Raw genomic sequence first — 26,660 nt, forward strand, 5'->3', positions numbered from 1 at the left:
TGGTTTCCTGGACACTTTCTCTGGGAAATCTTCCTGGGAGAAGGAGATGGGGGTTCATCGAGGATCTTCTGGACCACGAGGAGGGGGAACCTGAGCGAAAGCCCTAAGATTCAGAGGCAGCTGGGACAGGAGCAGAGGGTCCATGGGACAGGACATGAACAAGTTCTTTCTAAGCTCAGACCCGGCCGGGAGCTGCTTTAAGATCTGACTGCACCTAACTACTGCAGCAGGCAAGTCAAGCTTTGGTCACTGGGGCACGAGGGGAGGGGGGCTATTTAGGATTGGAGCCACCTGGGTCTGACAAGCTGGGTTTGCGAGGACTTTGCTCCAGCTGCGGCTTGCCAAAAGCAGTTGTCAGAAAACCTTCCTGCTGTGCATGGGGTGAAGGGGGCTAGTGGGAGCCTGAGAATGGACTTTGAGAGTCATTCAGTTCCCTTTGGAAGTTGGTCTGTGCTGAGCTCAGTTTCCTCATTTGTAAAATCCTTCTAGATCAAACATTTTGTGTTTTAAAGTCCCTTCCAGCTTCAGGACAGAGCAAAGAAAATCAAAGTGGGGAGGGACCAAGACCGTACAGACATTTGGGGTATCTTAACATTTTATATTTTAAAGTCTGTTTGACTCCTGACATTCTACATTCTAAAATCCTCTCTAACTTTAGGGTTTTATATTCTAAAGCTTTCTAGCTTAAACATTCTGTGCTCTGGGATCCCTTTTCCTTCCGATATTTGCTATCCTAAGTTTCCTCCCAGCTCTGTCTATAAGCTAAATTCTCTATCCCTCTGCGTTCTAAGATCCTTTCCTATTCTAGCATTCTCTCTTTCCTGTCTTCTTACTCTTTGTTCCTCACCTAATACTGGCTTCCTGGCCTTCCCCAATTTAAGACTGGCTCTGGGCATTTTCACTGGCTGTCCCCTCTGCCTGGAACTCTCTCCACCTAATCCCCCAGTTTTCCTGGCTTCTTTCATGTCCCAACTAAAATTCCACCTTCTAAAAGAAATCTTTCCCGGTTTTTAATCTGAATGTCTTCCCTCTGAGATTATCTCTCGAGGTATATATACATACATATGTGCATATGAGTGTGTACATCTTGTTCCTACATAGTTTCTTCTGCATTAGAAGGGGGCTTCATGAAAGCAGTGATTATTTTTACACAATGGAGGAAGGAGGGAGGAAGCTCATAAAATCACAGGATTTGAGAATTAGATGGGACTTCACTGACTGTCTAGCACAAATCACATGTGAATTAAATTCCTACTATAACTTAGAGAAAAATGGGGCAGTGGCTAGAGAGCTGGTCTTGGAATCAGGAATACTCATCTTCACAAGTTCAAATCTAGCTTCAGACACTTACCAGTATGTGATTCTGGGAACATCATTTAACCTGATTTGTTTCAGTTTCCTCATTTGTAAAATGAGCTAGAGAAGGAGATGGCAAACTGCTCTGGTATCTCCGCCAAGAAAACCCCAAATGGGGTCCTGAAGAGTTGGACATGATTAAAAAACGACTGAAGAATAACAAACTTGATGAGTAGTCACCCAGACTTTGCTAGAAGATCTCCAAGAAGGGGGAGCCCACCACTTATTGATTCAGTCCATTTTTGGACAGCTTTAACTGGTAGGAAGCTTTCTCTGAAATGTACATAGGTACATTGGCTGCTTTGCAATTTGAACCCATTGTTCCCGATTCTGTCCTCAGGGACAAAATAAACCCAAAAAACAAATTTAATTTTGTCTCCACAAGACAGCTTTTCAAATATTTGAAGACACCTATTATGTTCCCTGGAGTTTCATCTTCTCCATGCTGATTCCTTCAACTGAACCTCCTGCAATATGGATACAAAGCTCTTCAAGATCTTGGTTGTCTTTCTCTAGACACTCTTGAGCTTATTCCCAACTTTCTTCAATCCAGAACATATTCTAACACTCTATATCAGTGGTCCTCAAACTTTTGTTCTCAATATCTTTATCCTGTTAAAAATGATTGAGGATCTGTCCAAAGAGTTTTTTTATGTAGTTTATAGTTATGGATATTGATCACATCAAAAATAAAATCTAATTATGAATTTGTAGACTCTCTGAAAGGATTTCAGAGATTCCCAGGATGCTCTGGACCAGACTTTGAGAACCACTGCTCTATATAAAGCTTGAGGAGGGTAAAGTACATTGGGTTATTCCTGGAATCTCTGCCCCTTTTTATGCAGCCCAGGATTATATGAATTTTTTGGTATCACACTGCTGGCTCTTATCAAGTTTGCAGTCCACTAAAATCCCCAGATCTTTAATAAAAGAGCTACTCCTTAGCCAGAGTTCTCTCATCTTATTGATTTTTCTCATCCCAAAGTAAGACTTTATATTTTGCATTGCATTTCATAAATTCAGCCGAATATACTAGCCATCCAAGGTCCTGACTTATAATATTTATGTTTCAGACACAAAGGAACATTGGTGTATGTATGCACACCTCTGGTATGTGTGTGTGTGGGGACAGAGTGACCTTTTTTCCCATCTAATATTGCCTAAGATAAGGTATCTCATCTCCCTATATTATTCTTTGTCCTTTATGCTTTAGGAAAGATTGAAAAAGGGAGCATGAAAGGTTTGAGACAAGGATGCTGCTCAAGAAAGGAGTGAGACTATTGAGTCTGTATCCCAAAGAAAAGAGGGGAAAGGGCCCACAGGTGCAAAAATGTCTGTAGCAGCTCTTTTTTGTAGTGGCGAAGAACTGAATACTGAGTGGACACCCATCAGTTGGGGAATGGCTGAATAAGTTATGGTACATGAATGTAATGGAATATTACTGTTTTATAGAAAATGGTGAGCAGGATGATTTCAGAAAAGCCTGGAGAGATTCATATGAACTGATGCTGAGTGAAATGAGAAGAACCAGGAGAACATTGTTTACAGCAGCAAGATTATGTGATGATCAAGTATGATAGACTTAGCTCCTCTCAGCAATACAATGATCCAAGACAATTCTAATAGACTTAGGGTAGAAAATGCCATTTGCATCCAGAGAGAGAATTATGGAGATTAAATGCAAATCAAAGCATACTATTTTCATCTCTGTTTTTTGGTTTTATTTTCTTCTTTTGAGGCTTTCCCCTTTTATTCTGATTGCTTTTCTCAATATGAGTAATATGGAAATATGTTTTAAATGATTATATATGTAAAACATGTATATGTATGTATGTATAAGGGAGAAAGGGAGAAAAAATTTGGAAAATCAAAATCTTACAAAAATGAATGTTGAAAACTATTTTTACATGTAATTGGAAAAATAAAATACCTTTGAGAGGAACAAAAAGGAAAGGAGTGATAAATCATACAATTAGTGACAGGAATGGGGAACACAAAGTACCTATTTTTGTTCTGGAATCAGGAGCCCACATCTGACTTCTGGCTGATATGAATAGTGACAGCACCTTTTCCAAAGCAAATTCAGGGAAAAAAGTCTCTCCCCTCTAGACAGCCAAGGCTCCTCCTGGGTGAGTCAAATAACAGATAGTAGGAGGAACACAGAGTTGATAGAATCTGAGATGAGGTCACCATTGGAAGACACAAAGGAAGGAGTGAGCTTTCAGGAGAGACTTCAAGAAGGGGTAGGCTCTTAGGGCACATGGTGGGGGTAGGATTAGAAAAGTCTGGGAATCATTGCTTATCTAGAAGTTGGGAAATGATGGAAACTGGGAAGAGAAACAGTATGGTGTAGAGAAAAGAGCAATAGATTTAAGTTAGAAGGTTCTTGGTTAGCAGAAACTATATGAGAGCAATTACAAAACACTCCACAACAAAGTTAAATATTTGAGCAATATTAATTGCTCATGGGTAGGCTGATCCAATATAATAAAAATGAAAAATATTACCTAAATTAATTTACTTATTCAGTGCCACACCAATCCAACTACTAAAGAATTATTTTTAGAGAGCTAGAAAAAATAATAACAAAATTCATCTGGAGGAACAAAAGGTCAAACATATCAAGGGAATTAATGGGGGAAAATGGGGAAGAAAGGGAACTAGCAGTACCAGATTTCAAGTTATCCCACAAAGTCATAATCATCAAAAACAATTTGGTAGTAGAGAGTTTGATTCATGGAACAGAGTAAGTCCACAATACATAGTCAAATAAATATAGTAGATTAGTATCTGATAAACCCAAAAGTCCCATTTATTGGGGCAAGAACTCAGTATTTGACAAAAGCTATTGGAAAACCTGGAAAGCGGACTGGTAGAAACTAGGTATACACCAACACTTCATGCCATATATCAGGACAAGCTCCAAATGAGTATGTGATTTAGACATAAGAGGTGACACCATAAATAAATTAGAGGAGCATGAAAGAAATTACCTGTCAGATTTATGGTTAGGACAAGAGTTCATGAATAAACAAATGATAAAGAGGTTCATGGGAGGTAAAAATGGAGAGTTTTGAGTTATATAAAATTAAAAAGCTTTTGCACAAACAAAACCAATGCAGCTAAAATTAGAAAAGAAGCAAGAAATTGGGAGTGGGGTGGGTGGAAACTTGATAACAAATGTCTCTGTTAAAGGTCTCATTTCTAAGATTTATAGGAAACCCTTCAGCATTTGTCATTTTTCTTTTTTTGTTACCATTGCCAATATGATGCATGTGAGGTGGCACCTCAACATTGTTTTAATTTGTATTTTCTTTAATTATTAATAATTTAGAGCATTTATTTTCATACGGCTATTGATAACTTGGATTTCTTCCTTTTAATATTGCCTATTTATATTCTTTGATGATTTATTAGTTGGAATAGGGTTCTTACTCTTCTAAATTTGAATTGAGTAGCCAGAGATATGGTTGGAATTATTATAGGTATCTGAGTAGGAGATTAACATCCTTAGCACTGTGTTTCATGAGAATGACTGGCTCCTGTAGGGGACAGGTGGAAAAGAAGCTCTAGAGTAAGAGAGGGCAATGAGGAGGCTGTCACCATGATCCAGAAGGGGGTGACAGAGCCCCCTAAATCAATGGAATGAACAGAATTACTTCAAATGGAACGGACAGTCAATGGGTCAGAGAAAAATTTACCATTTATATAGTATTATAAAAGCACATTCCTTCATCAGGTCCTCAGGCAAACTTGTGAAGTGGGCAGAGCAGATCTTATCATACCCATTTAACAAATGAAAAAAATTGAGGTTCAAAGAAAAGAAGGAAATTAGAATCCCAAAAGATAGAATATTAGAATATAATACAAGAGTTGGAAGGGACCTTCAGAGACCCTACCTACCCCCTTATTTCATATATGAAGAAATTGAGGTGCAAAGATGGGAGATATCCATCATTATAGAATTATTTAGTATTAACGATGGGTCCATAATTCAGGATTATGTTCTTTCCATACTACTCCAAAAAATTATGCCTTGTCTCATGCAGTTCTGGGGCTATGAATATTTAGTAATATTGCTAAACTCCTGCCTGTCTTCCCTATAACAATCCCATTATCATGTCTCCACCATCATGGCTCATTAAGGAGCTAAGGATACATTCAATCAACACTTGCTGAATGAATGAGTGAATGAATGGATGGATGGATGGGTGAGTCAGTGAATGAATAAATAGATGGATAGATGAGTGAATGAATGAATGGATGGATGAGTGAATAAATGAATGGATGGATAGATGAGTGAATGAATAAAATCTGCTAGGTTAGGGTATTTTATTTAACTACAACCAAACCAGACATATATAAAGAGGGTGAAAGATCTTTCTGGAGGAAGAAAGAGGAGTAAGACTACTGAAGTTTTCTCTGTGAAGTCCCAAAAGGACTGAGAAGATGCTCTTCATCAAAAGTTCACTAAAAAGAGTGGTAGGAGGGAGATGGGTCTGCTGGATACTAACTATAGAGAAGTCTTGGCTGTCACAACCCTTCCAGACTTCCATCCCAACCTTCTTTCCCTCCAACACTTGCCCATGGTTCTAGGAATAATGGTGTGCATTTATATGGCACTTTAAGGTTTCACATCCATTTTCTGATTTAATTAATAGTCATAGAATAGGAAGAACATAGAATGGGAAAACCTTAGAATAGAGAACATCAGAGAGGGGAAGAATCTCAGAACAGAGAACGTCAGAGAGGAGAAGAACCTTAGAACAGAGAATGTCAGAGGGGGGAAGAACCTCAGAACAGAGAATATCAAAGGAGGGAAGGACCTTAGAACAGAGAACATCAGAGAGGGGAAGAATCTCAGAACAGAGAACATCAGAGAGGGGAAGGACCTTAGAACAGAGAACGTCAGAGAGGAGAAGAAACTTAGTACAGAAAATGTCAGGGTAGGGAAGAACCTTAGAACAGAAAGAGTGTATCTCTCTTCTAGAGAAGCTAGAGGAGACTTTAGAATATATGTGTCATAGTTCAGAGATCCCTTAGAATATAGAATATAAGAAGTCAGACTCTAAGAACAGAGAGTATCAGACCTGAGAAGGCATAGAACCCAGAGTGCTAGAGGATAACTTAATTGTTCCTTAACCCAACCAAGCACCTCCTTTTACATACAGTCCCAAGAGAGAGGAGGTCTTCCTCAAGAATCCTGGCAGCCTTATAAGTCAGATAGTGTCCCTGTTTGGTCTAAAATTCGGAGGCTCAGAGAATTGGAAAGACTTGCTCAAAATGATCCAGCTATTAAGTCCAAGCGTAGACATTTGGACTCAGGTCTTGGTACTCTGAATCTAGACCTCTTTTCAGACACTGGAGGGGTCTCAGGAGTTCCAACTCAAAATCAGCCTTGAAGGTTTCAGAAGTCCCAAGAAGAAAAACTAAGTGTGGATAAGGGAAGAGGGGGGCATCTCACCCCCTTTTGTTCGATTGGTAGAAAGAGGCTGACTATAGAGAGGTACAGGTACAGTTGTTAGCACTGGGAGGGCAGGGGCCAGGAGAGTCACCATTTTCTCTGCCTTCAGCTGAGTCACTGAACACTATAATCCCCAAATCACGGAGCTCCAGAACCTTGCTTTGCCACCCCCACCCCCCCAGAGGGTTTTAGCCAGAGGTGAGCCAGTGATTCCATCCAAAGGCCTCCTGTGGCTTGATTTGGACTCAGGGTCCAGTGATCCAGGGAATCTTGGGGGGAGGAGGGTGATTCACAGACATCGCAGCCCCCTGGTCTGACTCAGCTCCAGTCCCTGGTCCTGCCAGCCCTCCTAACCCCCTAGGGCGGGGCTGGGCTTGGGAGAAATAATGAGATTTCCTATCCAGGATTGCTGGAGATTTAGTGCTGTTGTGATAACCTCACTTTTCCTGGGGTTAGACAGCATGAGGGAGTCATGGAAACAAGCAGCGCACCCCCAGTTAAAAGGATCTGGTTCCAACCTAGACCTGGGCTGGAATCCCCTCCACCCCAGCTTGGAACAAATGGTCATCCAGCCTTGGCTTGGGCAGGCTTCCAGGGACAGGAAACTCGCTGCACCAGGAGACAGGCCATCCCACAGGGAATGGCTCCAACGGTCGGCAATACTCTCCTTATATGGAACCGAAATCTGGTGCTCATCATGGACCAAGCCCCATGGGCGACCATATATTAAGCTCTCACTGTGTGTCAGGAGCCTCGTATCCCCACACTGGGGATACAAAGAAAGGCAAAAAAAAGGAGGGAGATGCAACATGAATGAATAAAGTTTCATTTATTCATTTATTTCATTTATTCAGTACTCACTGCGGCCTAAAGTCTGAGTAAAGGAAGGCAAAAGCAGCCCCTGCCTGCAAGGAGCTTGAAATGCTGATGGGAAAAACCCAGCATGGATGGAGGAAGCAAACAGCTGTTTGGGACTTACAAATGGGGAGTCTCAGGGGCTCCCTCCTCCCAATTATGTGTGATCACCTGTGAGCCAGACAGGTATGGGAGGGGACAGGACAGGGGATAATCTCTCACATCTGGGGCATCACTAGTTCTCCAGATACATGGAGATGATCAGTTGTGTCCCTGTAGTGATCATCATTTCTTCTCTTTTAGTTCATTCTTCCCACTTTTGTCCCTTAATCCTGGTAGAATAAAATGTCCAGTCTCCCCATCTCGTCATGCTCTGGTTACGTTCCAGTTTATCAATATCCCTCCTCAAGCAGGAAGTCTGTACCTGGACTACTGCTCCTTGACAGCAGGGGAATCACCCCCCCCCCAATTCTGCATATTTTACTGTGATTCCCCTGGTCTAAAGTCAAATCTGCACATGTCGGTACATACATGCCTGCATGTGGGGAGGGAGGGAGTGTTCTCTCTGGGAAAATCTGAATGAAAAGTTATGTTTCTGCCCTTTTTTTTCTCCTGAGGCAGGTGGGGTTAAGTGACTTGCCCAGGGTCTCAGAGCCAGGAAGTGTTAAGTGTCTGAGGCTGGATTTGAGCTCAGACCCTCCTGACTCCAGGGCTGGGCTCCATCCACTGCACCCCCAGCTGCCCCTGTTTCTGCTTTTAAGGCTTTATATGGGAGCTCCAGCCCCTGTGCGGCTGCCTCTTTATGAAGGGCCAGCATTAGGGATCATAGGCTGTCAGAGGGCTTAGGAGAGCTCCCCTCCCCCAAAGGGGGCAGGTGTTGGGGACTCCCACCCACTGAGGGTGACTCGAGGGTGTGCTTGGTGCTCCTCACCCCGAGTGGTGTTTCCTGCTGCTTATCCCAAGGGTCAAAGTGGTTAATTATGGCTCCGGTGCGCAGGGAGAAGGGGGGAGTTTTGGGTTTTCATTTGTTTTGGTTTTATTCTGAGGGAATGTCTAGAGATATGGAGCTTTGTAAAGAGGCCTCGGCTCGTTGCCCAGTCTTCGAGGCCTGCGGTGACCCCGTTCTCAGAGGAGGACCAGGGAAATCAAGGGGTGGTGCAAGCAAGTGGGATGAAAGTGAGGCAGAACTGGGCAGCCACCGACCTTCCTCTGTCTTCCAGAGTCATTAAATTCCAGGGGGACAAAAGTTAGGGCGGCTGGTGATGGCCAGGGGTACAGGGGGTGGCTTGGGTATGATGTCCGGCCAGGTCCTCAGCCTTTCACAGAGCCGGCTGCAGCCCCTGCATGGCCCTTGGGATAAATGGTCCTCAACCACCCATTTCAATGGGGAAAGCCTTCCCTTGCTGGCAGACATCCCCCTCACTAATGGGTTTGAGGCCTGCTGGTGACTGCTGTGCATGTGACAGAGGAGACACGTGTGACTGATAGACACTAAAGGTGGATGAGCAGCCCTGAAAAGGGCTCAGCAAGCCCTCACAGAAGAGAGGCTAGTTTTCCCTGAACACCCCATACTCCTGTGTTCTAAGGGCCCTCCCAGCTCTGACATTCCGGGTTCTAAGGGCCCTCCCAGATATATTGAAAGGGCATAACAACATTTCTTTTTTTATTATTAAAACTTTTTATTTACAAAACGTATGCATGGGTAATTTTTCAGCATTGACAATTGGAAAACCTTCTGTTCCAACTTTTCCCCTCCTTCTCCCACCCCCTCCCCTAGATGGCAGGTAGTCCCATACATGTTAAATATGTTAAAGTATATGTTAAATCCAATATATATATTTATATGTCTTTATATATGTGTACAGTTTATTCACACAATTATCTTGATGCACAAGAAAAATCAGATCAAGAAGGGAAAAAAAAAAAAAAACCTGAGAAAGAAAACAAAAAGCAAACAACAGAAAAAATGAAAATGCTACATTATGATCCACACTCAGTCCTATCTCTGGGTGCAGATGGCTTTCTCCATCACAAGATCTTTAGAACTGGCCTGAATCATCTCATTGTTAAAAAAAAAGCCACATCCGTCAGAATTGATCATCGTATAGTTTTGTTGCTGCCGTGTACATGATCTCCTGGTTCTGCTCGTTTCCATAATAACATTTCTACTGCTGCCACACATGGGTGTTAGGATGGAGACCTTAAAGGATTATAGAAGTGACAACTATGAATTATTCTTTTCCTCTCCCACAACCCTCAGGACTGCGGAGCTGGGATGTCTGTAGGCCTGAGCATTAAGTCTCCTGAAAGGAGGCAGCCCCTCTGTTAGCTTCTGCCTCCATCTGACCCAGGACGTCAGAGCCGGGAGGGCCCCCCTCCTGCCCACCTCCTGCCAACCCATTCATTCTCTGCAGTTCACCCCTCCCATGGTGGCAGCCTCGGTGAGTGACCTAAGCAGGGATTTATGGGGCTGGCCCTCTAGGAGGGGGCCTGGGGATAAATCACGGAATATTTAGGAAAGGGATCCACATTTGTTACCCTTAATACCATGTTTAACATGTCCAAGAGGGGCTCATAAATCAGGGGCTGCCCAGCCCGCCCAGGATCCTCGGGGATGGGGGAGGGACAGAACAGCCGGACTTCCCTACCCTGGGGGGAAGCCAGGATCCAGGTTTGGAAGCTGTGGGAAGCTTCTATCCTTTTGATTCAGGCTGTGAATCAGGTCGATGGCTTTCTGACTCTGGGCAAGGGCTAGAAGGGGTTTCCTAGCCGCCTTTTACTTTTCCCTCAGGCAGAGATGGTGTGTGTGGGTACCCCCTCTTCCCTCCCCTCACGTAACCACTTAGATGGGTGGGAACACACGCCTGCCTATGTCTACATGTGGCCCAGTATGTGTATGTGGAGAAGATCTCATAGACACAAGCTGCATTCTTAGATCACATGAATGCACAGAATCATAGAGGCTTTAGCCAGAAGCGCCCTTAGAACCCAGGGGGTCAGAGCTGAGAGGGGCCTGAAAACATTGGAAAATAGTCTATTATAATTTTCTAGAGAATTAAAAGATCTTCTAAATACGAGTTCACATTTTACAGAGGAGGAGACAGATCCAGAGCAGGGAGTTTTAATTTTGCCTGTGACTTCCTTGAGGCCCTCCAAGTCTCAGTTTTCTCGTGTGTGAGGGGTCAGGGGTGGGGAGCACTAACATCCCTTCTAGCTCTGAGTCTGTGATACTATCATTACAAGTGACTTGCCAAATGTTTGTGGCAACTTCTTTGTAGTGGCTAGAAACTGGAAACTGAGTGGATGCCCATCAGTTGGAGAATGGCTGAATAAATTGTGGTATATGAATATTATGGAATATTATTGTTCTATAAGAAGTGACCAACAAACAGGATGATTTTAGAGAGGCTTGGAGATACTTACACAAAGTGATGCTGAGTGAAATGAGCAGGACCAGGAGATCATTATATACTTCAACAACAATACTAGATGATGACCAGTTCTGATGGACCTGACCATCCTCAGCAATGGGATGAACCAAATCAGTTCCAATAGAGCAGTAATGAACTGAACCAGCTACACCCAGGGAAAGAACTCTGGGAGATGATTATGAACCACTACATAGAATTCCCAATCCCTCTATTTTTGTCCACTTGCATTTTTGATTTCCTTCACAGGTTAATTGTGCACTATCTCAAACTCTAATTCTTTTTGTACAGCAAAATAACGGTTTGGACATGTATATTTATTTTGTATTTAATTTATACTCTAATATATTTAACATGTATTGGTCATCCTGCCATCTGGGGAAGGGGGTGGGGGGAAGGAGGGGGAAAATTGGAACAAAAGGTTGGCAATTGTCAATGCTGAAAAATTACCCATGCATACAACTTGTAAATAAAAAGCTATTAAAAAATTAAAAAAACAAAAAAACAAAAAAAACAAGTGACTTGCCTAAGACCATACAGTAAATTAGTGACAAAGCTTGGATAAGATCCCAGCTTTCCTCAGAGGCCTTTCCATCACACCAGGCTGAATAAATATTGGTTGAATAAAGGCTGTGGTTTGGGCGATGAATTTTATTGCTTCACTGTGGCTTTGTTTTCTGTGTACTGTCCCTGCTGTGTCAGGTAAGTCTCCCCTCAGGGCAGGGGACAGAGAAGAGTTCTGTGTAGGTCAGGACATCATCCGCATGCCGGGGGCATTTCCAAATACTTCCCAGATAAAAGCTCAAAATAAAAAAGAGTTGGGCCCTACTCAGGGCCTGGAAGGGCCTTTACTACTTCATTTTACAGATGAAGATCCCAAAACTCAGAGATTAAATGTCTTCTCCAAGGTCACACAGCAAATACACAGCAGAAATGAAAGCAGAATTCATGGGCCTTTTCTACTAACCCCCACTCTGTATGGTGCATATACAAATGATATGTAATGTGTCTAAAAAGATCAGTGTGTATATACATACATAGGAGGTAGTATTGCTTCTATCTGGTACCTGTGAGGAAATACTCTACGTAGTTCCCCCTGCCTGACAACTTGGGCAGGTGCCTCCTTGTCCCACAAGACATCCCTCTGAGTGTTTTTGCTACTTTATCCTGGGTGAATCCTAAAGCCACCGAGAGAGCTGGAATTCCCACGTGTCAAGGAAAGGGAAGGGATCTGAACAGAACCGAAAGATGGCCAAGAGTTTCCATCTCACCTGCCCGGAGCCTGTCTATCCGCTGCACATATATGGCTGTTTTCAGGCTCCCTCATTGGAAGGTGAACTCATTTTGGAACTTTGTCCAAAGGTCTATAATCTGTGCACACCCTTTAATCCAGCAGTGTCACTGTATCCCAAAAGGGCCTGTATCCCAAAGGGATCAGAAAAGAGGGAAAGGGATCCATGTGTGTAAAATGTTTGTGGCAGCCCTCTTTGTAGTGGCCAGAAATTGGAAACTGAGTCAATGCCCATCAGATGGAGAATGGCTGAATAAATTTTTTTTAATTTAATAGCCTTTTATTTACAGGATATATGCATGGGTAACTTTACAGCATTAACAATTGCCAAACCTCTTTCCAATTTTTCACCTCTTACCCCCCACCCCCTCCCCTAGAGCAGGATGACCAGTAGATGTTAAATATATTAAAATATAAATTAGATACACAATAAGTATACATGACCAAAACGTTATTTTGCTGTACAAAAAGAATCAGACTCTGAAATATTGTACAATTAGCTTGTGAAGGAAATCAAAAATGCAGGTGTGCATAAATATAGGGATTGGGAATTCAATGTAATGGTTTTTAGTCATCTCCCAGAGTTCTTTTTCTGGGCATAGCTAGTTCAGTTCATTACTGCTCCATTAGAAATGATTTGGTTGATCTCGTTGCTGAGGATGGCCTGGTCCATCAGAACTGGTCATCATATAGTATTGTTGTTGAAGTATATAATGATCTCCTGGTCCTGCTCATTTCACTCAGCATCAGTTCGTGTAAGTCTCTCCAGGCCTTTCTGAAATCATCCTGTTGGTCATTTCTTACAGAACAGTAATATTCCATAATATTCATATACCACGATTTATTCAGCCATTCTCCAACTGATGGACATCCATTCAGTTTCCAGTTTCTAGCCACTACAAAAAGGGCTGCCACAAACATTCGTGCACATACAGGTCCCTTTCCCTTCTTTATAATCTCTTTGGGATATAATCCCAGTAGTAACACTGCTGGATCAAAGGGTATGCACAGTTTGATAACTTTTTGAGCATAGTTCCAAACTACTCTCCAAAATGGTTGGATTCGTTCACAACTCCACCAACAATGCATCAATGTCCCAGTTTTCCCGCATCCCCTCCAACAATCATCATTATTTTTTCCTGTCATCTTAGCCAATCTGACAGGTGTGTAGTGGTATCTTAGAGTTGTCTTAATTTGCATTTCTCTGATCAATAATGACTTGGAGCATCCTTTCATATGACTAGAAATAGTTTCAATTTCTTCGTCTGAGAATTGTCTGTTCATATTCTTTGACCATTTTTCAATTGGAGAACGGCTTGATTTTTTATAAATTAGAGTAAATTTTCTATATATTTTGGAAATGAGGCCTTTATCAGAACCGTTGACTGTAAAAATATTTTCCCAGTTTATTGCTTCCCTTCTAATCTTGTCTGCATTAGTTTTGTTTGTACAAAAACTTTTCAGTTTGGTATAATCGAAATTTTCTATTTTGTGATCAGTAATGATCTCTAGTTCTGCTTTGGTCATAAAGACCTTCCCCTTCCACAGGTCTGAGAGGTAAACTATCCTGTGTTCCTCTAATTTATTAATAATTTCATTCTTTATGCCTAGGTCATGAACCCATTTTGACCTTATCTTGGTGTACGGCGTTAAGTATGGATCAATGCCTAGTTTCTGCCATATTAGTTTCCAATTTTCCCAGCAATTTTTATCAAACAGTAAGTTCTTATCCCAAAAGCTGGGATCTTTGGGTTTGTCAAAGACTAGGTTGCTATATTTGTTGACTGTTTTATCCCATGAACCTAACCTATTCCACTGATTAACTAATCTGTTCCTTAGCCAATACCAAATGGTTTTGGTAACTGCTGCTCTATAATATAATTTTAGATCTGGTACAGCTAAGCCACCTTCATTTGATTTTTTTTTCATTAATTCAATGGCTGAATAAATTGTGGTATATGAATGTTATGGAATAGTATTATTCTGTAAGAAATGACCAGCAGGATGATTTCAGAAAGGCCTGGAGAAATTTACAGGAACTGATGCTGAGTGAATAGAATCAGGAGAATATTGTATACAGCAACAAGATTATATGATGATGTGGCTCCTTTCAATAATGAGGTGATTCAGGCCAGTTCCAATGATCTTGTGATGGAGGGAGCTATTTACACCCAGAGAGAACTGTGGGAACTGAGTATGGATCACGACATAGTGTTTTGACTCTTTTTGTTGTTCTTTGCTTGCCTTTTTTCTCATTTTTTTTGCCTTTTTGGTCTGATTTTTCTTGTGCAGCAACATAATTGTAGAAATATGTATAGAAGAATTACACGTTTAGCATATATTGGATTATTTGCTGTCTAGAGGAGGAGGTAGGGGGAAGAGAGGGAGAAAAATTTTGGAACACAAGGTTTTTCAAGGATGAATGTTGAAAATTATCTGTGCATATATTTTGAAAATAAAAAGCTTTAAAAATAAAAGGCACGCTCCTTGTAGGCAAGAACCATATTTTGCCTTCCTTTGTAACCTCAGCACCTAGCACAGAATCTGACATACAGTAGGTGATTAATAAATGCCTATTAATAACAATAATGATCTCTAGGCTGTCATTCATCTCATAGAAAGTACATGTGGGATAAATTTTTCAGGACACAGAATCTCAGAGCTGGGAAGCACTTCAGACATCACTGAGTCCAACCCAGAGAATATCTCTATGACTATTGTTGACAGCTTCATTTTGAAAACCTCCAGAGACGGGGAACTCATCACATCCTAAGATTTTCTATTGAATTTGGACAGCTTTCGTAGCTTGGAAGTTTTTCCTGTTGTAATCCAAGATCTGCCTTTCTACCCCAAGTTCTGCCAAGTCTGCCTCTGAGTCCAAAGAGAATTAAGCTAGCACTTTTTACACATAACAGCCTTTCGAGTATTCAGGGCAGCTCTCACATACTCTCATAAGATGTTTGTCCTCCACGCAAAATCTTCAATGGCTCCCCATTGCCTATGGAATAAAGTTCACATTCTTCAGTAAGGCTGTCAAGGCCCTCGATAATCAGAGGCCATCCTGCCTTTCTAGCTGGAGAGAGAGAGAGAGAGAGAGAGAGAGAGAGAGAGAGAGAGAGAGAGACAGAGGGGGGGGGGGGAAGGAGGGGGGGAAGGAAAGAGAGAGGGAGGGAAGGAGGGAGGGAGAGAGACAGACAGAAAGACAGAGAGCGAGACAAAGACAGACAGACAAACAGACAGAAAGAGAGACAGAGAGAGAGACAGAGACAGAGAATTGAGTTCAATTTGATCCAATACGTATTTATTAAGTGCCTGTTGTGTGCCAGATGTTGGAGAGAGGAGACAACAAAACAAAACAGTCCTTACCCTCAAGAAGTTTACATTTGACTGGAGAAAACACCATTCACGCGTATAAATACAAGCAAGTTTATACAAGGTCATTTCAGGGTCAATGGGAGAGCCGTCACAACTTAGGAGATAAGGAAATTTTAGGAAAAGGTGGCAGCTGAGATGGACCTTGAAAGGAGTCAGGTGTTCCAAGAAGAAAAAAGTGACCAGGTAGAGTGTTCCAGGTCTGGAGGATAGCCTGTGCAAGGCTAAAGGAGGAGGGGGAATGTTTCCCAGAAGGAATAATTGGTAAAGCAATTCAGCTGCCATGGAGAGTACCGAAGGGAAGGAGTCAGTCTGGAAGACAGCTTGGGGTAGTGGCTGGAGCTCTGGACCTGAGGTCCACAAAACCTGCCTTCAGATCTCTTATGTGAACTCTCAGCGTGATCCTAAGCAAGTCACTTGTGTCTCTGAGTCTCATTTTCTTCTATAAAAGGAATTTTTTAAATGCCCCTTTGAGCTCTGACCCTGGTGACCTTGTGGAAGTAGAATGGCGCCAGATTGTTCCCAAAGAGGGGTTTGATCCTGGAGGTAAGAGGGAGCCCAAGGAGCATCATGGACAGACCCGGGTTTGAGGAATATCATTCTGTCAGTCGTGGCCAATGGACTGGAGATGGGGAGAAAGTAGAAGAAGGAGGAGGCCGTTTGGGAGACAATTATTGCACTAGTGCCAGGTAAGAGGTAACAAGTTAGGGTAGAAGTAGCATAGGGACGAGAAGGAGACTTTGTTAAGGGGTGAGCCAGAGACTCGGTAACTGATGGGATCTGAGAAGGAGACAATGAATATTTGAGGGTGAATCTGGGACATTAACTGGACTGAAGGCATGATGCGCCCTTGACAGAGGGCGGAAGGCTCAGGAAAGAAGTGAGCCTAAAAGGATAGCGAGCCCCATTTTGAACATGGTTTAAGATGTTGTTGAGATGTCCCATTAGAGACGTCTACCAGCCATTCCCTACCATCGGGGGAAACAAGGTGAGCTTGGAATCACCTGCATTGGGATGATAATTGTACAGATGGAAGGTGATAAGATATGAGAGAACAGAAGGAAGGAGAAGATAAAGGAAGAGGAGGAGGAGAGAAGAAGAGAAAGAGGGAAAGAGAGAGAGGGGGAGAGAGAAGAGATGAAGAGAGACAGAGAGAAAAAACAACAGAGACAGAGAGAGAAAAAACAACAGAGACAGAGAGAGAAAAAGAGAGGAATAGAGACAGAGACAGAGAGAAAGAGACAGAGACAGAGAGACAGAAAGAAGAGAGAGACAGAGAGAAGAGACGGAGACAGAGACACAGAAACAGAAAGAGGAGAGAGACAGAAACAGAGAGACAGAGACAGAGAGAAAGAGACAGAGAGAGGGGGGAGGAAAAGAGGGAAGAGAAGGGAAGAAGAGAGAGAGAGAAGGAGGCAATGAAGGAAGAAAAGGAAGGGGGAGAAAGTAGAAGAGAGGCAAGGGGAGATAGAGAGAAGAGGATGGAGAGGAGAGGAAGAGGAGAAGCTCCCAACAAGAGTTCTCCCTTGAAGGGTTGGGGTTCGGGGATGAACCAGGAGAGGAGGCTGAGCCTGAGCAGCCACCAGAAGGGAGAACCAGAAGAAACCAATGGTGTCGGTGGCCCCGGAGAGGAGGGCCTGCCCCGGAAGCTGCCTGGCCCCTGGTGTCTGAAGCTGCAGGGGCCCAAAAGTCTGAGGCCTGAGGACAAGCCTGGGACTGTAGGTGCCTTTGGATGGAGCAGTTTCTGACAAATGATGGAGTGAGAGGACAGACTACCAGGGGCTAAAAAGTGAGCAGGAAGGAAAAGGGAGTTTGGCTCTGAAAGTGAGGAGAGAGGAGAGACCAGCTGAGGAGGGCCAGAGAGTCCTTATGGAAACTGGGGCTAAGCGACTTGCCCAGGGGCACCACTACCTGTGCTGGTTGTCTGAGGCTGGGCTTGTACTGGGGTCCTCCTGATTCAGGGCTGCCCCCTTTGCAGAGGGAAACGTTCCATCCCCGTCTTACCTTCTCTTTTCCAAGACCCCCCCAGCCCCAAGATTACACGTTCACATCCCCTTTCTGCTCTGCCATTTTCTGTTCTAAGACTCCCTCCATGGCGCTGTTCTAAGCACTGAGACTCCGCCATATTCCTGGCAGAAAAGGGGTGGGTGTGAAAGGCTTGGCCTGGGTGACCAGAGGGGTCTCCCTTGCTCCCCTGCGGCCTCCCAAGATGGCAGGTCTGGGGTGGAAGCCAGGAATGTGAACTCCTGGAGGCCGCCTCCTCAGCCTCCCTCCTGCTGGCCGCAGAGTGCAGCCGTCCCACTCAGAGACGTGTGTGTGACAGTGTATGTATGGTAAGGGGAGGGCGGGGAGTCCTGGCACTAACCCCGAGCCTGGGCCAAGGACAGTCAGTCAGTGGGACAGTCTGGTCTCCAGAAAGAGTGGTTAGGAAGGGATGGAGAATGACACCCATCTCCAGAGAGCTTCCCTGTGACCCAGCCTCCCCCTGACTCTCCCACTTTGGCTGCATGATCTCTGCATCCCCTGTCTCTCTCTGTCTCTCTCTGTGTCTCTGCTTCTCTCTGTCTTAGTGTCTATCCTTCAGTGTCTCTGTCTGTCTGTGTCTCTCTCTCTCTCTCTGTGTCTGTGTCTCTCTGTCTCTGTCTCTGTGTCTCTGGTTCTCTCTGTCTTTGTGTCTCTCTGAGTCTCGGCTTCTCTCTGTCTTTGTGTCTGTCCCTTGGTGTCTTTCTGTGTCTCTATCTCTCTTTATGTCTCTGTCTCTGGGTCTCTCTCTCTTTGTGTCTGTCCCTCGGTGTCTCTCTCTGTCTGTCTGTGTCTCTGCCTGTGTTCTGGGAAGGGAGCTTTGATTTATGAGCTGCAGACAGCCCGAGCTCAGTGCCCAGGAGGGCTGCTTACAGTTTCTCAGAGGAAGCTGCCTGTTTGGGGATGGCAGGGTGACAGCATTTATACAGAACAGCTCCGAGGTCTAAGCAGACTTGTCAACCCAAGACAGATTAAGTGACAGAGAAGGCCCATTATTTCATTCACACCTCAGCAGGCAAACAATAAAACACTTACACACCGAGGTGACAGGGGGGAGGGGGGATTCCCCATTTCAAACATTCCCAAACTTTGTCTTGAGGAATAACTATTCCATGGGGGGCACCGAGGCCGAGCCGAGCTCAGGGCACCCAGGCCACTGGGGGAGGGAGAGGGGGAGCGGAGAGGGCTGGAACCCAGGAGAACTGGGTCCAAATTCTTCCTCTAGGGTGGGAGCATCTGGCTCTGAAATCTGGCAGGTCTGTTCCCTGCTCAGGCTTCGGGCCCCTCACCTCTTTGGGATTAGCTTGTGCACCTGGTCTCTTGGGGGCTGGGAATTTACCAGATGTGTGCCATCCACCAGATGCTCACTTGGGCCTAGTCAGGTGGGTCTGCTCCCCATCTCCCAAACCCAGCTTGGGAACCGTCCCTCCAGTGGCTCTGCGGGGTATTAGGAAAAACCAGCGCTGGGGGTCAGAAGCCCTTGGGCCAGGTCCTGATTCTGCCCCTAATTTGCTGTGTAACCTCAGACAAGCCCCTTCCTTTCTCTGGGCCTCAGCTTTCACAATTTGGGGAAAGGACCCCCAACCAGCCAGCATCATCTGCAGGTCATGGCCCATAGCTGCCTCCAGCCTGCACCTCTGAAGGCCCCTTCCCCAGCTGGCAAGTTCTCCCTGGAACTGCCGTGTGGGCAAAGGGCCCCAGATCAGCCATCCCTCTTTCTCCTGACTTAACCTTTGACATCTGGTGATCTAATACACTTTCCATTTCTGACAATTTATGTTCTAAGGTTCCCCTCAGGGCTGAGGGTCTATGTTCGCAGATTTTTTCCAGCTATGATTAAGGTCTCTTTCATCAGTGACATTCTGGGTTCTAAGATTCCTTTCTGCTCTGTGTTCTCAGGTCTTTCCCAGCTGTGACATTCAATGTTCTAAGGTCTCTGATCTTCTCTGTTTTAAGGTCTCTCCCAGCTGTGGCTTTTGTGCTCTAAAGTCTCTTCCAGCTTCGAGATCCTATGTGCTAAGATCTTTTTCAGTTGTGACATTCCTTCTTCTCACTTCTCTTCCAGTTGTGACATTTTGTGTTCTAAGTTCTCTTCCAGTTGTGACATTTTATGTTCTAAGTTCTTGTCCATTTGTGACATTTTGTATTCTAAGGTCTTTTCCAGTTGTGACATTTTGTGTTCTAAGTTCTCTTCTAGTTGTGACATTTTGTGTTCTAAGTTCTCTTCTAGTTGTGACATTTTGTGTTCTAAGTTCTTGTCCAGTTGTGACATTTTGTGTTCTAAGTTCTTTTTCAGTTGTGACATTCCTTCTTCTCACTTCTCTTCCAGTTGTGCCGTTTTGTGTTCTAAGTTCTCTTCCAGTTGTGCCGTTTTGTGTTCTAAGTTCTTGTCCAGTTGTGACATTTTGTGTTCTAAGGTCTTTTCCAGTTGTGACATTTTGTGTTCTAAGTTCTCTTCCAGTTGTGACATTTTGTGTTCCAAATTCTTGTCCAGTTGTAACATTTTGAGTTCTAAGTTCTTTTCTAGTTGTGACATTTTGTGTTCTAAGGTTCCTCCCAGATGTAACAGTCTATATTCTGAGGCCTTTTTCAGCTCTGAGAAACAATGATTCCATAAAGTCAGGCGCATTATTTCCCTGGAAAGGAAAAAAAATACATTAATTAAGCACTTGCTATGTGCCAGACACTATGCTAAGTGCTGGGGATGATTTCTGTTCTAACATGCCTTACACTTGTTTCATTCTGTGTTCTAGACTCATGTAAGGTCCTCGAGGGTAGGGACTCCCTTCTTTCCTTTGTTTCTACATCCTAAATGTTTAGCAGGGACTGGCACTTAGTAAACACTTTATAAATGCTTGTGGGCCTCAGATTGGCTAATGTGACAGGAAAAAATAATGACAAATGTTGAAGGAGATGTGGGAAAATTGGGACACTGATGCATTGTTGGTGGAGTTATGAACTGATCCAACCATTCTGGAGAGCAATTTGGAACTGGGCCCAACGGGCTATAAAATTCTTCATACCCTTTGATTCAGCAGCGTTTCTACTGGGCCTATAACCCAACAAGATCTAAAAGGAGGGAAAGGGATCCCCATGTGAAAAAATGTTTGTGGGAGCCTTTTTTGTAGTGGCAAGAAACTGGAAACTGAGTGGATGCCCATCAGTTGGAGAATGGCTGAATAAGTCATGGTAAATGAATGTTATGGAATATTATTGTTCTGTGAGAAACGATCAGCAGGCCTGGGAAGACTTACATGAACTGACTAATCTGGTTCTCCCTTGTTTTCTGAGTCTAGAACACACTCACTCCTTTATCCAGACAGGGATTGCTCTACGGGGTCCTCAGACGTCATCCCTAAGATTGGGACACTGACTCCTGATTCTGTAAAACCAGGTGTATTAGTTGTGTTGAAAGGGAAGTTAAAAAAAAACCCCAAACCATTTATAAGTGAGTCAGGCACTGCACTAAAATGCTGGGGATTCAAATTCAAGAAAAAAATAATTCTAGGTCTCAAAGATCTTTGTGAAGGAAGACAATGCACAAAAGTAGCTGAAAAACAGTGTGAGGAGAGGGAAGGTTACCTTCCAGAAGTCCAGAATAGGGCCGGGAAAGAAAGGTTCTTCCGCAAATGGAGGCTCCAGGAGGATCTCATCTACTGGAGAAGGATTCAAAATCTCATGGAGGTATATTCCAAGTTGAAAAGGTCACAAGGATTTTTGAATTGGATTATTATTACTCTAGACCATTCAAGATAGGAGATCCTGCAAGTCTCATTTTCTCTTATTTGGGGGTCCTTATTAACAAGGAACCCCCATTCAGGAGACTAGACAAAAACCTTCAATGTAGTCTTATTTGTTGATTCTGACTCTAAGGAAAGTCAACTAACTATGCTGTGCTTTGGTTCTGCCATTTACAAATGAGCCTCAAACTAGCTGTTGGGATGAGACATTAAAAAAAAAAAAAAACTTGGATAAATTAGCATCTAATCTATATATTTTTCTGATTTTCCTTTCCTTCTCCCATAGTTAGGGGCAATTCATCCCAAGTGATCTTCTTTTATCCTAAATAATAGAAAGCTATTTACATGGCTAACCTTAATGATTCTCTTTTTTTTTTCTTCTTTGCCAAAAGGTAGAGTTATTTAGTAGAAGAGGTTCAAGACAAAATTAGGGCAAAACAAGCACCAGAAGGGATAAATTTGAAATAGAGTTGGGAGAATAAAAGGGTTTTCTCTATCAAGGAAAAGAGTCTAGAGGAATCCACGGAAGGAATATGCCATAAGAATAGCCTAAGCAGATTTAGCTATTGTAAGCAGAAAAGGTAAGACACTGTGAAGGGGAAGAGAGAGGGTACTTTCTGGTAGGCTTAGTCCTGAAAAGGACTTAGTCCCTATTATTCTCAATATGAGTCTACGTTCTTACTCAAATCTCTTTCTACTAAATATAAAAGAACTTGTTGTCACATGTCAGGAACCCTGGATATAGAAAGACCCTATGATTTCATGTTGAAGATGAAACTTAGATCATAAAAACAGAGATTCTTAATAAAACCTAATTTTGTATCAGAAACAAAGGTCACAATTTGATTAGTTGTTCCAGGTTAAAGAAGCCCCAGGTGCTTATGGGAATTCCAGGATGAGACATTCCCAATAATTAGGCATCTAATTTCTGCTCGAAGCTCTTCATTGTTGAGGAGCTCATCACTTCTGAGGTGCCACGTCCCCCTTTGATTATTTGAAGGCTTTTTTAAACTTTATATTGAGCTGAAATTTCCCTTTCATTGGTTTCCACCCATGCTAGTTCTCCTGTTCTTCAGAGCCAACCAGAAGTCTAGTGTCTTCGCCAACTGACTGCCTTAAAGATAGCCCAGAAGTCACTATTCCGAGTCAGTCATCCTCCATTCTTCCAAATGGTTCTTCAATGGCCCCATCACTGATCCCCTCACCACCTAGTCCTTCCTCTCCAGATATTCTCTGTTTGTCAACATCCTTCCCAAAATATGGGCTCAAAATTGCCCACAATCCTCTGTGTCATTTGTCAGCATGGAGAACAGCGGGATTATCACCTCCCTGGTTCTGTACCCTAAGCTTTGTTCCATGAAGAGACAACAGGGGTCAATGAGAAGTATTATTTATCATGCATTTGCTATGAGCCAGGCTTGGTGTTAAATATTGCGAATATCAATTCAGGCAAAAAAAGAAAGATCAAGTCCTGCCCTCAAGGAGCTTACATTCTAATGGGGAAGAGGGCCCATGAAAGGAACCTGAGGGGAGGATGGGGAAGGAGGGGTGGGGGGGTGGAAGGTACCGGGAATGGGAGAATGATGGAAAACTCCAGGGGAGGACAGCCCCAGGGAAATGAAGAAGGAGCTGATCTGGGCACCCTCCCTAAGTGGAGATTCTGGGAGGAGCTCTCCAATCAGAGGGAGGAGCCACAGGACTCCAGGTAAAAGTCTGTGAGTTCTAGGGATCTTCCAGGAGAAGAGCTCTTTGGGGCAAATGGCAGAGGGGAGAAGCAGGGGAAGAGGAAGAGGGCTGAACTTTCAGTCTTAAGATGTGGGTTCAATGCTTTGTAGCTGTGTGACTTTGAGCAAGTGATGGTTCTTCCTCTAGACCATGGGTTATACATTTGTAAAGTGGCAGGGCTGGATCAGATGATCTCTGAGGATCATTTCAGTTCTAAGTCTGTGCTCTGGGGTGCCTTTTCCTCCTCTTCCTTTTCTTCCTCTTTCTCTTCCTCATTTTCCTTCTCCCCTTCCACCTCCTCTTCATTCTATTCCCCCTCCTATTCTTCCCATTTCTATTCCTCCTCTTCCTCATGTTCCTACTCTTACTACTTTTTCTCCTCTTCCTCATTCTCCTTCCCCATCCCACCTCTTTTTCTTCCTCCTCCTGTTCATCCTGTCCTCCCTTCTGTTCCTCCTCTTCCTATGTCTATTTTTCCTCTTCCTCCTTCTCCTCCTTCTCCTCTTTCTCCTTCTCTCTCCTCCAATTCCTGAGGGCTGGAGCCTGGGGTTTAGAATGGGAGAGTTTAATGGAACCATCTGGGGCTTTGATCCCTGACCCTTGACCTTGATATTTCCATAACAACCAGAGAGGAGAGGCAGGGAATGTGCCCTCCTTGAGGGACTAGTCCCTCTATTAAGGAGGCGAAGGAAGAAAGAGGAAGGAGGGGAGAGGAAAACAGGAAGTAGAGATGGGGAGAGGAGAGGAGGAAAGAGAAGGGAGTGAAGGTAAAGAAGAAAAGAGATGGAGAGAGAACATTTCAGGGGAGGGAAGGGACAAGGAAAAGGCTTTCTGAGCCCTCTTCCCCCCTACTAGTGCCTCCCCACAAAAAAAGTTCTCTCATGTACGGTTGGTATTTATAACAATGACAACAACAGCAATCATAGTAACTAGCATTTATATACCCCTTTTAAGATTTGCAAAGAAATATTCCATTTGACTTCATAAGAACCCTAGAAAGTAGGTGCTAGTATTATTCCCATTTTATAGATGAGGAAACTCAGCTAGTAAGAGATTGTATAGTTAGTATATGTAAACTTGTTCATTGTGGATTAATAAAATAATTGAGAGTAAGGAGGATCAGTGGTGCAGGGGCAACAAGACCTGGAGTCAGCAAGACTCATCTTTCTCAATTCAAATCTGGCCTCAGATTCACACTAGCATAGGATCCTGGGCAAGTCACTTTAATGCTGTTTGCCTCAGTTTCCTGATCTGTAAAATGAACTGGGGAAGGAAGGGCAAACATACTAGTATCTTTGTCAAGAAAACCCCAAATTAAGTCACAAAGAGTTAGATAGAAAACAACTGCAAATAGGAAAGAAAAAAAAAAAAAGAAAGGAAGAGGAAGAGAAGGACAAAGTGGGGAGGATAAAGCAGGGAAAGAGAGGGATGGAAAGGGGAGAAAAAGGAAGGAGAGTAGAGGTCAAATCTGTGAGAGAAGGGAGGAGGTCATGGTATGGACAAGAAGAAGGAAAAAGGGAAGAAGAGAAAAGAGGAGAGATGAGGGATGAGAGGAAAAGGGAAAGAAGGGAAGAAAAGAAAAAGAAATGTAAGAGAAGAGTAGACGGGAAGAAAAGGGAAGAGAGGGGAGAGAAAGGGAAGAGGGGAAAGGGAAGGGCAAGGGAAGGAAGGTGAGAATTAGGGGATCCTAAAGAAGAGACTGGCAGGGTTCCCAGCTATAATATGACTTTCTTAGGCCTGCCCCCAGGAATGTCACCACCTTCCAACAATCAAACCTGCCCCACTTTGGTAGACCTGGGACCCCCTGGTCCTTTCCTGCCTTTCCACCTCTCTCTCTCTCTCTCTCTCTCTCTCTCTCTCTCTCTCTCTCTGTCTCTCTGTCTCTCTCTGTCTCTCTCTCTCTCTGTCTCTCTCTGTATCTCTCTCTCTCTCTCTCTCTCTCTCTCTCTCTCTCTCTCTCACACACACACACACACACACACACACACACACGCATACTCACTCACTCCTCTGGCCACACTGGTCTGTGTGGCCCACTTCTGAGCTGGCCTGTAACAACACTTGCTCCCCCCCACCACTTTGGACTCGGAGCATCCCTGGCTTCCTTCTCCACTCAGCTGGAGTCCTCCCTACTGCAGGAAGCCTGTCCCAGCCTTACCTCCATCTCCTCTGGAGAGATTGCTTTGTGCACATGTGTCCGACTCTGCACGAGCCCCTGGACCAAAGCACCCAAGGCTGCCCATGGGCTTTTCTTGGCAAAGATGTGATTTGCCATTTGTTCTTCCTGTGGGTTAAAGCAGACACAAATTACACGACTTGCCCAGAGTCACACAGTGAATGAGGGTCGGAGGCACAAGTTTTCTCAGTGCTCTGTCCCAAGTCACCTCGCTGTCTCCATAGGAAGCTATAATATACATGATCATCTACCTGCGGTCGTCCCCATCAGACTATGGTTTCCTCGAAGGCAAGAACCATTTTTAGCTTTCTTTGCCTCCCCAGTGTTTAACATTGCCCAACACATAGTAAATGTGGTTCAATGATAGAGCTGGGAGGGCCCTTAGAACCCAGGAGGTCAGAGCTGGGAGGGTCCTTAGAACCCAGGATGTCAGAGCTGGGAGGGTCCTTAGAACCCAGGATGTCAGAGCTGGGAGGATCCTTAGAACCCAGGAGGTCAGAGCTGGGAGGGCCTTAGAATAGAGAATGTAAGAGGTAGAGAAACCTCAGGGGTTATCTCCAGAGGTATCTGTCACTTCAAACCAGATTAAAATGTAATTGGAAACTATTTATCAATATAAATAAAAATGCAATGCAACATAGATAATGTTAATTTGTGGTTTTCTAAGTCAATATGTGGCTCCCTGGGATACAGTTTCTCTTTTGCGCTGACCTCCTTGAATCCTAGGCCAGGCCCTTCCATTTTTCCTGAGGGTACCAATCAGGCCCAGAAATGGACCAAGGCCTTTCCAGGGTTAGGCACTGGTCATCTGGGATAGTCCTGGGGTGCCAGCCCAGGCCCCCTCTGCTAGCTGGCTCCCTTTTCCCTTTCCCACTTCCCCAAAGAGATCCACACTGGAGGCTACACTTCCTCCTCTCTGTTACCCTTTCCACTTGGCCCCCAGACAGAGGCTGTGAGACATCTCCCTCCTCCCCAGCCTCCCACACCTCAGCTCCCCTCATTCAAGGCTCAGGCTCTCCCCTCTGCGTGGCGGCCCCCTCCTCCTCCCACACTGCACGCAGTCAATGGCCATCTCCCTAACCTCTCCCTGACACCCATGGAATCCTGACTTCCTGTGTTTATCTTGGACGAGGGATGTGAGTCTCCTCCCTCACCCAAAGGATGAGCCTGCAGAGCGCTGCACCGGCCAGGGCTTGGGGGGAACATCAGCGTGTACGCATGAGGGGGAGAC

The 26,660-nt window shown here is 44.1% G+C and overlaps 1 long non-coding RNA gene across 3 annotated transcripts in view; it reads right to left on the reverse strand.

Annotated features, from left to right (window-relative positions):
• Window positions 1-19,545: 19,545 nt before the first annotated feature.
• The window catches only part of LOC116422829, an 83,831-nt gene continuing 76,716 nt past the window's right edge, over window positions 19,546-26,660 (reverse strand). For all 3 annotated transcript variants that reach the window (XR_004233362.1, XR_004233364.1, XR_004233363.1), the window contains exons 3-5: window positions 25,412-25,537; window positions 21,371-21,444; window positions 19,546-20,424 (exon numbers count right to left, since the gene is read on the reverse strand). This is a non-coding gene — a long non-coding RNA (uncharacterized LOC116422829). The remainder of the gene's footprint in view (window positions 20,425-21,370; window positions 21,445-25,411; window positions 25,538-26,660) is intronic.

The sequence above is a fragment of the Sarcophilus harrisii genome, chromosome 3 (assembly GCF_902635505.1).
Source record: "Sarcophilus harrisii chromosome 3, mSarHar1.11, whole genome shotgun sequence".
Classification (NCBI taxonomy): domain Eukaryota; kingdom Metazoa; phylum Chordata; class Mammalia; order Dasyuromorphia; family Dasyuridae; genus Sarcophilus; species Sarcophilus harrisii.